This window comes from Prunus dulcis, unplaced genomic scaffold, assembly GCF_902201215.1.
Source record: "Prunus dulcis unplaced genomic scaffold, ALMONDv2, whole genome shotgun sequence".
Taxonomy (NCBI): domain Eukaryota; kingdom Viridiplantae; phylum Streptophyta; class Magnoliopsida; order Rosales; family Rosaceae; genus Prunus; species Prunus dulcis.
In genome coordinates, this window is record NW_023010221.1 from 1 (window position 1) to 10,546 (window position 10,546).

General features: G+C 38.2%; 1 long non-coding RNA gene across 1 annotated transcript; it reads right to left on the reverse strand.

Annotated features, from left to right (window-relative positions):
- Nucleotides 1-1,368: 1,368 nt before the first annotated feature.
- LOC117613226 lies at nt 1,369-8,594 on the reverse strand. The gene is made up of 2 exons (XR_004583688.1): nt 8,272-8,594; nt 1,369-2,662 (listed from the first exon to the last, which is right to left on the reverse strand). It is a non-coding gene; the product is annotated as an uncharacterized LOC117613226 (long non-coding RNA).
- Between the last annotated feature and the right edge of the window lie 1,952 nt (nt 8,595-10,546).

Consider the following 10,546-nt stretch of genomic DNA (forward strand, 5'->3'; position numbering starts at 1 on the left):
AATGAAGAACCACGACGCTATTGTGAAGCAATTATCCAGGATATCACGTCGGGGAAGGATTAAGAACCGCCATGTAATTCTAAATAACACGACTCCAATCTCATAATACCGACGTCTAAAAAACGAGATAAATAATCTGAACGTTAAAAAATACGACGTCATCATACATTTTCCACGTCGCAAGTTCTTTATAAACGAAGAGGAACGAAATGAATTCCGACGGTAATTCATTATAACCGCTGTCTAATATCAATTAAACGACGTTATTTGTAATACGGCTCTCATCATAATCAACGCCGTCTATATGTTCTGTAATACGGCTCTCATTTATTTGGAACCGACATTGTTTAGAAGTTCAACGCCGTCTACATTAATAAGTGCGTCGTGAGTAATGAATACATATAAATACAACGTCGACTATATAAATGCCACCGACGTTGTTTTGCATTTCAACGTCAACTATATAAATACATACGTCGTAAATAATGACACCGACAACTATTTCCACGTCATCTTTTTTAGAAAAATCGAAGTGGAAAATTTATTTCACGACGGTTGTTTGTAAATAAGAGACGTAGTAGATTTCAATAACGCCGTCTTCTCATGTATTTAAAGACGTCATATTTTTTCTTGTCGTGAAAATTATATTTAACGGCGTAGTGTTTTAGTTGTCGTCGCTGTATGTCTATCTTGCGGCCTTGTTCTTTTAATATGTGTCATATTTTTCCTTTTTAACGACGGTGATTTGTTTGAGTTGGTCGCCTATTCTCATCCTCGACTATTTTTTAAAACTTTAGCAGACTAAACACGTCTGTTTTTATTTGTTTTCGACGTTGTTTTATTTAACAACGCCTAATATTTATCGTCGTTGTTTGTTTCTGAAAATAGGACGTATAAATTTTGTAATACGACTCTCATATTTTGTAACCGACGTTGTTTCGTTGTTCAACGTCTACTCTATAAATACATACGTCGTAAATAATGACACTGACAACTATTTCCACGTCATCTTTATAGAAAAATCGAAGTGGAAAATTTATTTTACGACGGCTGTTTTTATATAGGCGACGTAGTAGGGATCAATAACGTCGTCATCTAATGTATTTAAAGACGTCATATTTTTTATTGTCGCGAAAATGATATTTAACGGCGTCTTATTTTAATTTTCGTCGTTGTATGTCTATCTTGCGGCCTTGTTCTGTTAATATGTGTCATATTTTTCCTTTTTAACGACGGTTTTTTTAGAGAGTTGGTCGCCTATTCTCATCCTCGACTGCTTTTTTAGATCTTTTTGCAGTACAAAGACGTCGTTTTGTATTTGTTGATGACGCTGTATATTTTAACAACGACGGTGATTTAGCGTCGTGGTTTATGAGGGAAAAGATGACGGTGGATTCCACGACCATTGAAAAATCGAATACACGACGGTGATTTACCGTTGTCTTTTTGCTTTTTTGTAGTAGTGCAATAAGCTGGAAGAAGAGAATATGCCTCCTCTACTGAACCTCTAGTGGATATTAGAGCTAACTTCCTCGATCTCCAAGCTTTGCAATAATTAATGGTGACACCAAAGTTTTGTTTCACATCTCTGATTTATCACTTGGTGTGTATATTGTGCAAGAATCTTTGAACTTCTGCTTCACTGCATTACCAACGAGTTTAGCACTTGCGTGATGATGCTTGTCATGTATAAAACTCATATCACATTCATGGACCGGATTATATTTCACAATCATGAAGTTTTTTTTCTCCATAACTAGATGCACGAAGCCGCCATGGGCATGGACCTTGAGAACAAACCACAACCAATCGACTCTTGCAAGACTGCTTCACCTTAAATTCAAAGTGACCTCTCACTGCCGCCAACTGTAACTTGTTGGACAGGGCTTCCTTACTAGAGAAAATTTTCCCAACTTCCAATTTTGGATCCCAATTATTTCGTGAATACGCGCTTTCAATATCTTCTTCTTCATCATTTACAGTACCCAAGTTGTGCACGTTTTGTTCACCCATTTGCCTCCAAATATGTCGAATAGAAAGTTCAGACATTGTTCCGAAACCTACCACACCCACTTGTGAAAATGTCTCCAAATGGGCCAAAATAAGAGGGGCTGAGTGCATTTGCAAGCCATTCATTTCCATACCATTATCACCACTATGCACCCCCTCCACCCCTGTAAAATCAATCATGTCTAAATATTATGTTCCAAAATCACCATGTACATCACCATTGCTTTCAACTATGGCATTTGAAGAACAGGCCATCTGACTCATATCCGTCGTGATATGTATATGATCACCTATGACATTTGTCAGTCCTCTGTCTTCTATGCTCACCAGTAAAGGAGCCACTTTTGAAGGAATTACGTCACAAATGTACTTAATAAAAAAATTTAACATCATCATTGTCCTCAATCTTGATATGCTTACACTCATTCGAGGATATTGAAACTGAGAACTTTAAACAAAGCTTGTCTTCCCTGTTGTTTGTATTAACAATCTTATGCACCCATTCCAAAAGCTCACCAGACGTGATGTTTCGCGAAACTATTATGCCTTTTGAGTTACCCCCTTCATATGTGCACATCTTCTTTGAGGTTACCCATTTTTCATTGTAGCAAACCAAAATTACAATTGTGTCCATTTCTGACCATCATAAAATCTATCAATAAAAAATCCATTTTGTTAACACATTCTGACCATCATCATAAACCCATTTTGTTAACACATGTTAAGCTACCAATAAAAAATCTATCAACTAATGTATAAACCATACAGATAAAACATCAATTAACATTAACAACCAACAATTTTAAAACATCAGTATTATGCAAAGTTAAACGGTTCAGCTAGCATAGCTGTGTTTTAAGCTCCAGCAAGGAAGGCATGTATCAAGAACTCTTAAAGTTAAATCCAACCCAAAGCCATTAACCCAGGGTATCCTATTACTAACTAACTACTTACAAATTGCCAAACCTTGACTGTCCAAGGTGTTAGAGTTTTGAACAGATTTTGGAGAAGAAAAGAAGAACAATATGCAAGAGAAAACCGAGAGCAAAGCTGAAATCAATTCTTCTGTATTTTTGTATTGTATGCTCTGCTATTCTTTTTGGCAAGCTCAGTGTGAGCTATGTAACCGTTAGAAGCACAGCTGGATTCTCTTACATCATTTGAGAAATCACAGCCTTACATTCAAAACTGATCTCTAGGATCATTACACGTGGCTATAGCCACTTACCATTTAACTGATGCCTAACACTTGCCTATCTTAGTGACTAAGTGAATACACAATATCAGATTAGAGGCCTAACATCTTTTATATCAGCTCACCACACTTATATTTCAACACTCCCCTTTAAGTTGTGAGCTGATTTCACACCAAGCTTCTCTCGTAGATAGCTGAAACGATCCTTGGCCAAGGCCTTTGTAAAAATGTCTGCCAGCTGCTCATTCGTAGGACAATAGATCAAATCTACAATTCCTTCTTGCAAAGCATCCTTAATAAAGTGATACCTTCGATCAATATGCTTGGTTTTCTGATGAAACACAGGGTTCTTTGTAATGGCAATAGCAGAGGTGTTATCACAGTGTAGTGGTGTGGCCTCTGTTTGGAACTCTCCGAAATCTTCCAATACAAATCTCAACCAAACAGCTTGTGTTGTTGCTTCGGAGGCACTAATGTACTCTGCCTCTGCAGTAGAGAGAGCAACACAGTGCTGTTTGACTGAAGCCCAAGCAAACACTCCACTACCGAAAGAAAACGCATAACCAGAGGTGCTCTTGCTATCATCCACTGAACCACTCCAATCACTATCACAATAGCCAATTAGAACTGCCTCTTTTCCCTTCACATACTCCAGACCATAGTCAAGAGTTCCTTTCACATATCTAAGGACTCGTTTAGCTGTTCCAAGATGTTTGTTGGTGGGGCAGTGCATGAACCTTGCAAGTAAGCTAGCTGCAAACATGATATCAGGTCTTGTAGCTGTGAGGTACAACAAACTGCCAACAATCTTTCTATATTGCTCCTCACTTGTGGAGCCACTCCCATCATCCTTACTTAATTTTTCAGTTGGGACCAGAGGAATAACCACAGGTTTACAGTCATTCAGACCGAATCTGCTCAACAGAGTTGATGCATACTTCCTTTGATGAAGGAAGATGCTCGTTGGTGTTTGAATTACTCCCATCCCTAAGAAATGATGCAAGAGTCCCAAATCCGTCATCTCATATTTCTCCATCATATCTTGCTTAAATTCTTCTATCATGGTGTGACAGTTTCCAGTGTATACTATGTCATCTACATAGAGAGACACAATCAAGATGCTTGCTTCACCTCTAGTTTTGACATAAAGAGTAGCCTCACTTTGACTCTTTGTGAAACCACACTTAGCAAAATAACTATCAATTTCACTATACCAAGCTCTTGGCGCTTGTTTCAAACCATATAGAGCTTTGTGCAGCTTGTAAACTTTGCTTTCACTCCCCTTCACCACAAATCCCTCCGGCTGGTCTACATACACTTCTTCTTCTAAGACACCATTTAGAAAAGCTGACTTAACATCCAATTGGTACAGCTGCCAGCCCTTTTGTGCAGCTAATGCAATCAGAGTTCGGATTGTGTCTAATCTAGCCACAGGTGCAAATGTTTCGTTGTAGTCCACCCCTGGTTTCTGAGAGTATCCTTTAGCCACTAACCTTGCTTTATTTTTCTGCACTGAACCATCCAGATTTAACTTGGTTTTAAACACCCATTTAACTCCAATAACTGGTTTTGATGAAGGTCTGTCAACAAGCTCCCATGTAGCATTCTTTTCTATCATTGACAACTCATCCTTCATTGCCTTTATCCATGACTCATCCTTGACAGCTTCATCAAACTTCTCGGGTTCCACAATGCACAGATTGCATTGTGCTAGAATATCATCCAACTTTCTCCATTTCAATGGAGTGTGATCAAAACGTTGAGTATCCTCTACCCTGCTGCTGTGTTTGCTTGATTCTCCTTGTGAAACACGACCCCCTGACATGAGATCATGAATCTGATGTCCTACAGGTGTTTCAAATGGTGTTGTTTCAGGATTTCTAGGCTGCTCTTCATAGTTCAGCACTTGCATTTGGTTCTCAGTCACTTCCTTCCAATTCCAGATTGCTCCCTCATCAAATATAACATCTCTTGACAACAAAAGCTTCCTGGTAACAGGATCAAACACCCTATAACCCTTTTCACAAGTTGCATAACCAACAAATACTCCCTTTGTGCTCTTGGCATCCAGCTTCTGTCTCCCTTCTGCTGGTTTATGTACAAAACAAACGCTGCCAAACACTTTGAAGTGAGCAACACCTGGTTTCCTTGTACTATAGGCCTCAAATGGAGTTTTGTGTTTGAGTGCCTTGGTAGGACATCTATTCAGTATATACACAGCAGTGTGTACAGCTTCTGCCCACAGATAATAAGGCAGATCCTTCTCTTGTAACATAGCTTTTGCCATTTCTACAACTGTCCTATTCTTCCTTTCTACCACTCCATTTTGTTGTGGAGTATATGCCATAGAAAACTGCCTTTGAATACCTGCTTCTTCACACAACTTATTGAATTCACAAGATGTGAACTCTCCCCCTTTATCACTTCTTACACATTGCACTTTAAAACCACTCTGCAGCTCTACCATAGACTTAAACTTTCTAAAACAGTTTAGTGCATCAGACTTGTATCTAAGAAAATACACCCAAATCATTCTTGTACAGTCATCTATGAGAAGCATGAAGTATTTGTTACCTGAAATAGACTCGTTTTGCATAGGCCCACACAAGTCCATGTGTATCAACTCAAGAGGAGTACTTGCCCTCCATGCTTGGTTCTTAGGAAACCATTCTCTATGTTGTTTCCCAAACTGGCAGCCTTCACAGACTCCATTTACAGCTTCTAGATGTGGCAGGCCGTGCACCATCTCCTTTTCCTTGAGTTGGTTTAGCCCTTTTAAATGTAAATGCCCCATTCTTTTGTGCCAAATCCACGTGGAGTGAGACACACTAGCTCTTAAAGCAACATAGTCAGTTGGAGACAATGTCAACGGATAGCATCTGTTTTTTTTCATTTCCACTTTCATGATGAGCTTCTCCAGTGAAGAGTCATCAAAAATACTGCACATATTGCTTCCAAACACCAAATGATAACCATGCTCATCCATTTGACCCACACTCAACAGATTTTCTTTCAATCCAGGTAAGTACATGACTTCTCTGATATGCTTTGTACCAGTGCTTGTGTTAAGCACTAAAGTACCCATACCAGTTATGTTTATAAGTTCCCCTGTTGGCATCTGCACCTTACCTGTCACACTTGTGTTCATATCAATCAGCAGCTCCTTGTTCCCAGTCATATGGTTGCTGCAGCCGCTATCCACATACCATTCTTCATTTGCACTCCCGTTTGAAATAGCACAATTTGCATAAAACAGGTTTCCTCCTACTTCCACTTGGCTTGCATTATTAGCTTTCTGCACACCTTTGTTTGTTGTGCACTCCCTTGCCAAATGCCCAAATCTTTCACACTTGTAGCACTTAGGTTGTCCCTTAAATCTACATTCTCCAAAATGGAACTTGGAGCATACATTGCATTGCGGTTTCGCGCCTTCTTGATGCACAAACTTTGAGCCATTTGAACTCTGTGCTGCACCAGCCTGCTGTGGCTTAGATCCAGAATCCCATGGCTTGTTTTTTGATTGCCAATGTTTCTGAGACTTAGCAGGCCCAGAGGAAGCACAGTTCTTATTCTGTTGCTTTTCATTTACTGAGAAGGAGGCAAATGCCTTCTCAGCTAAGTCCACATTATGCATTTCAAACCGTTGCTCTTGGCTCTTTAATATTGCAATCACCTCCTGCAACTCAATAGTCTCCAAGCTCTTTGTATTTTCAATCACAAAACAGATAGGATCATACATTTTATTAAGACTGATTAACACTTTCTGAACCAGCCTTTCATTTGATAAAACTTCTCCAAATGTTTTCATTTGGTTTATCAAATCATTCAACCGAGTGAGATATGCAGATAGAGGTTCATTCTCACGCATTCTCATATACTCAAATTCTCTTCGAAGATTCTGCAGTTTTACAGATCTAACCTGATCACCTCCATGATACTCACTGTAGAGTAGGAGCCATGCCATTTTTGCTGAGTCGGCATTTGCAATCCGAGGGAAGATCTGGTCAGAGACTGCATTTTGTATAATGCCCAGAGCCTTTGCATCCTTCATGAGCACAGCAATCATCTCTGCATCTGCTTCTTCTTCCGATGAGTCTTCAACTTTCTTGGTCTGCTTCTTCGAGTCAGAAACTGGAATCCCCTTTTCTACCAGACCCCACAGCCCAAGAGATTTGAAGATTGTCACCATCTTGATCCTCCAGAACTCGTAGTTCTCACCGGAGAAGATCGGAGTTCTGACTTCTGAACTTCCAGATCCAGCCATTGTTTGGTCTGAATCACAGCAGCTTCTCTTCTCAAATGTTTAGCTGAGCTTCGATTGAGCACAGTAAACTTCACAGTTTTACGCCCAGATTAAGAGACCCAACCTGGCTCTGAGGCCATGTTAGAGTTTTGAACAGATTTTGGAGAAGAAGAGAAAATAAAATGCAAGAGAAAACCGAGAGCAAAGCTGAAATCAATTCTTCTGTATTTTTGTATTGTATGCTCTGCTATTCTTTTTGGCAAGCTCAGTGTGAGCTATGTAACCGTTAGAAGCACAGCTGGATTCTCTTACATCATTTGAGAAATCACAGCCTTACATTCAAAACTGATCTCTAGGATCATTACACGTGGCTATAGCCACTTACCATTTAACTGATGCCTAACACTTGCCTATCTTAGTGACTAAGTGAATACACAATATCAGATTAGAGGCCTAACATCTTTTATATCAGCTCACCACACTTACATTTCAACACAAGGTTGTTTCATGTCAAATATCATCCAAAAGAGTGAATACATTACTTTCAAAGAGATCTGCAAGTCCAAGTCTCAATCACAAGACAGTGTATACATCATTTCAAAGACAAATCATAAGCACAAAACAGTGTATCCAAGTCCAAGAGCTTAACAACCACTTGAAATATTTGGTAAGTTTCATTCAATCACAGAAACAGCAAGCCACAACAGAAACTCATTAATATATCATTCAAAACAGTGAAAGCAATCACCCAATAATCTCAATCAATCAAAACAACCCCAAAAATAAAAAAATTAACAAAAACAAAACCAATATCAGAACTCACCACAGTGAAGATCGACGAGGAAGGTGCCGTGGCTTTGTGGTGGAAGTTGACAATGGAGGTGGCAAGTCAAGACTGTGGCTTCGTTGTGGAGGTTGACAACGGAGGTGGCGAGTCACGCCTTGGCTATTGTCCGGTCCAAATTTGGGGTTCAACTTTTAGGTTGAAATCAGCTCATAGTTGGAAGATATAACTAAGATGAGATAGAGTTAGGGGAGATTCTGTGGTTGAGGTGGATTTTGTGAGGTTTGGCAGAAGGAAGAAGAGGAAGAGGAAGAGCAACAACTGAGGAAAAAAAACGAAGTGAAGCATGGGCAATAGGCTGTCAATAAGGAGTTTTTATAAGGGGTATTTGTGATTGAGTTTCAAAATTAGAATATTAGTGAATAAATTAGGTGAGCCAGGGGTAAAGCCGCCAATTTCCCTAATTTTTTTCAAAAGCCTTTCATTGCCTTTACAAGAATGTCTGCTCTGCTTTGGTATATGTATATGTCCATTACATTTTTTTCTTCTCATGTAATATTCATTGAATCAAGAAGCCGCCATATTTGACTAGGACAATGTATTGGGTTTACTTACTGCTAATCTGATTAGTCATGATTGTTAATTACATCAAGACGGACTTCTATGACTTGCAATTCCTTGGATTATGATTCTTAGTTTTTTAATTTAAATACAAAACTAATTTGGGACAATTAAGGGATTGGCTAGGTGGGAAGCCTGTCTTTCCTTTGTTTCCAAACTTGAGGAGCAACACTCTAACTCTAACCGCGGGACTCAGTCAAATGAAATTGTAACAAAGCAAAGACATCCACCATCAACCACACAAAAGTATAGCAATTTCTAGAACTCTCAACTTTTGCTTTTCCCAACTATTTAACCCTAAATCACAATAAATTTTTGTTTTAAGTGGGGTCGCCTTACTCAATTAGCAAAGCAATTTACTTGGTAAGAGTTTAGATCTTTTCTTGAAGAATCTTCCCCTCAAAGTTTGAAAAATAAATATAAAACAAATTGTTCACATAGCATGAATACGGAAAAAAATGTCAAATTGACGAAAAAATGATCGGAACTAGAGGAGTGGAAAAATTAACGACAAAATGATAATGTTTATAAAATTAATAAATGTATCATTGTTTAATTTTTAGTTACCAATTGATGTAACATGTGATATGACAGTTTCTTATTTACTATGAAAACAAATCTAAAATAGAGCTCAAATAAAAACAAATGAAATAATGTCAAATTAGTTCACATGATTGCATGCCCTTGTTTCCCAATTTAAGCCTCACCCTTGAGAATGTGCTGTACAATTTCCATTACTCCTCCCTGCGGATTCTAGGCTTTTTGTAATATTTGTTGTATAACTCGGCCAAGGAATGTCTTGGGCTAGTTTTCTCGTATTTGGGCCTCTGGCCTTCTTTTGTACCCAAACAAATAAAATAACAATTGGTGCTTTTTTTTTTTTTTTTTTTGGTTCGGAAAAATAACAATTAGTGTCTGTAACTTGGAATGGCACTTTTGAGTTGGTACTTATGGCCAGACTTGGTGTCAATAAAATTGCATTGTTTCCTAGAAAGTATATATAGTAGAAGAAATAGAAAACCAGATAATGTGCGCCTCGGAAATTCAGGCCGGTTGATATTCTATTCAAAAAAATAAATTTAAAATTATGATTCTTTTTTTAAAATATGAATTTTTAAATAGTGATTTTAAGATCTAAAAACTTATTTAATATTGAATTCCAAACTATTTTTAAGAGCTAAAAAAATTGAAATTAAAATCAGAAAATTAGAAACCCTATATTTCCAAAGAGATGGAGAAGAGAAAGAGACGAGAGAGGGGGGAGAGAAAGAGACGAGAGAGGGAGGAGAGAGAGGGAGAGACGGGAGAGGGTGGAGAGGGAGACGAGAGAGAGAGAGAGAGAGAGAGAGAGAGAGAGAGAGAGAGAGAGAGAGAGAGAGAGAGAAAAAAAAAATATAAAACCTATTTTTTTTTATTGTTAAAAACGGTGTTTTTCTTGAGTTTGAGTTTTAAAAAATAAGCCTACGAAACGGGTTTTTGTCACTTTGGACTTCAAATCTGTTTTTGAATTTATAAAATTGAATCCAAGTAGGATACCAAACAAGCACTTAAATTACCTCATATAGAATGATGTGGTGGAACCTATGAAATCAAATCTTCATATCACCTCTTACCTACGTCCTTCGTATGAAAAATTATTAGGATACTATATCTCACAATACGAAATCTTCATATACTATATGAACTCTCAAGC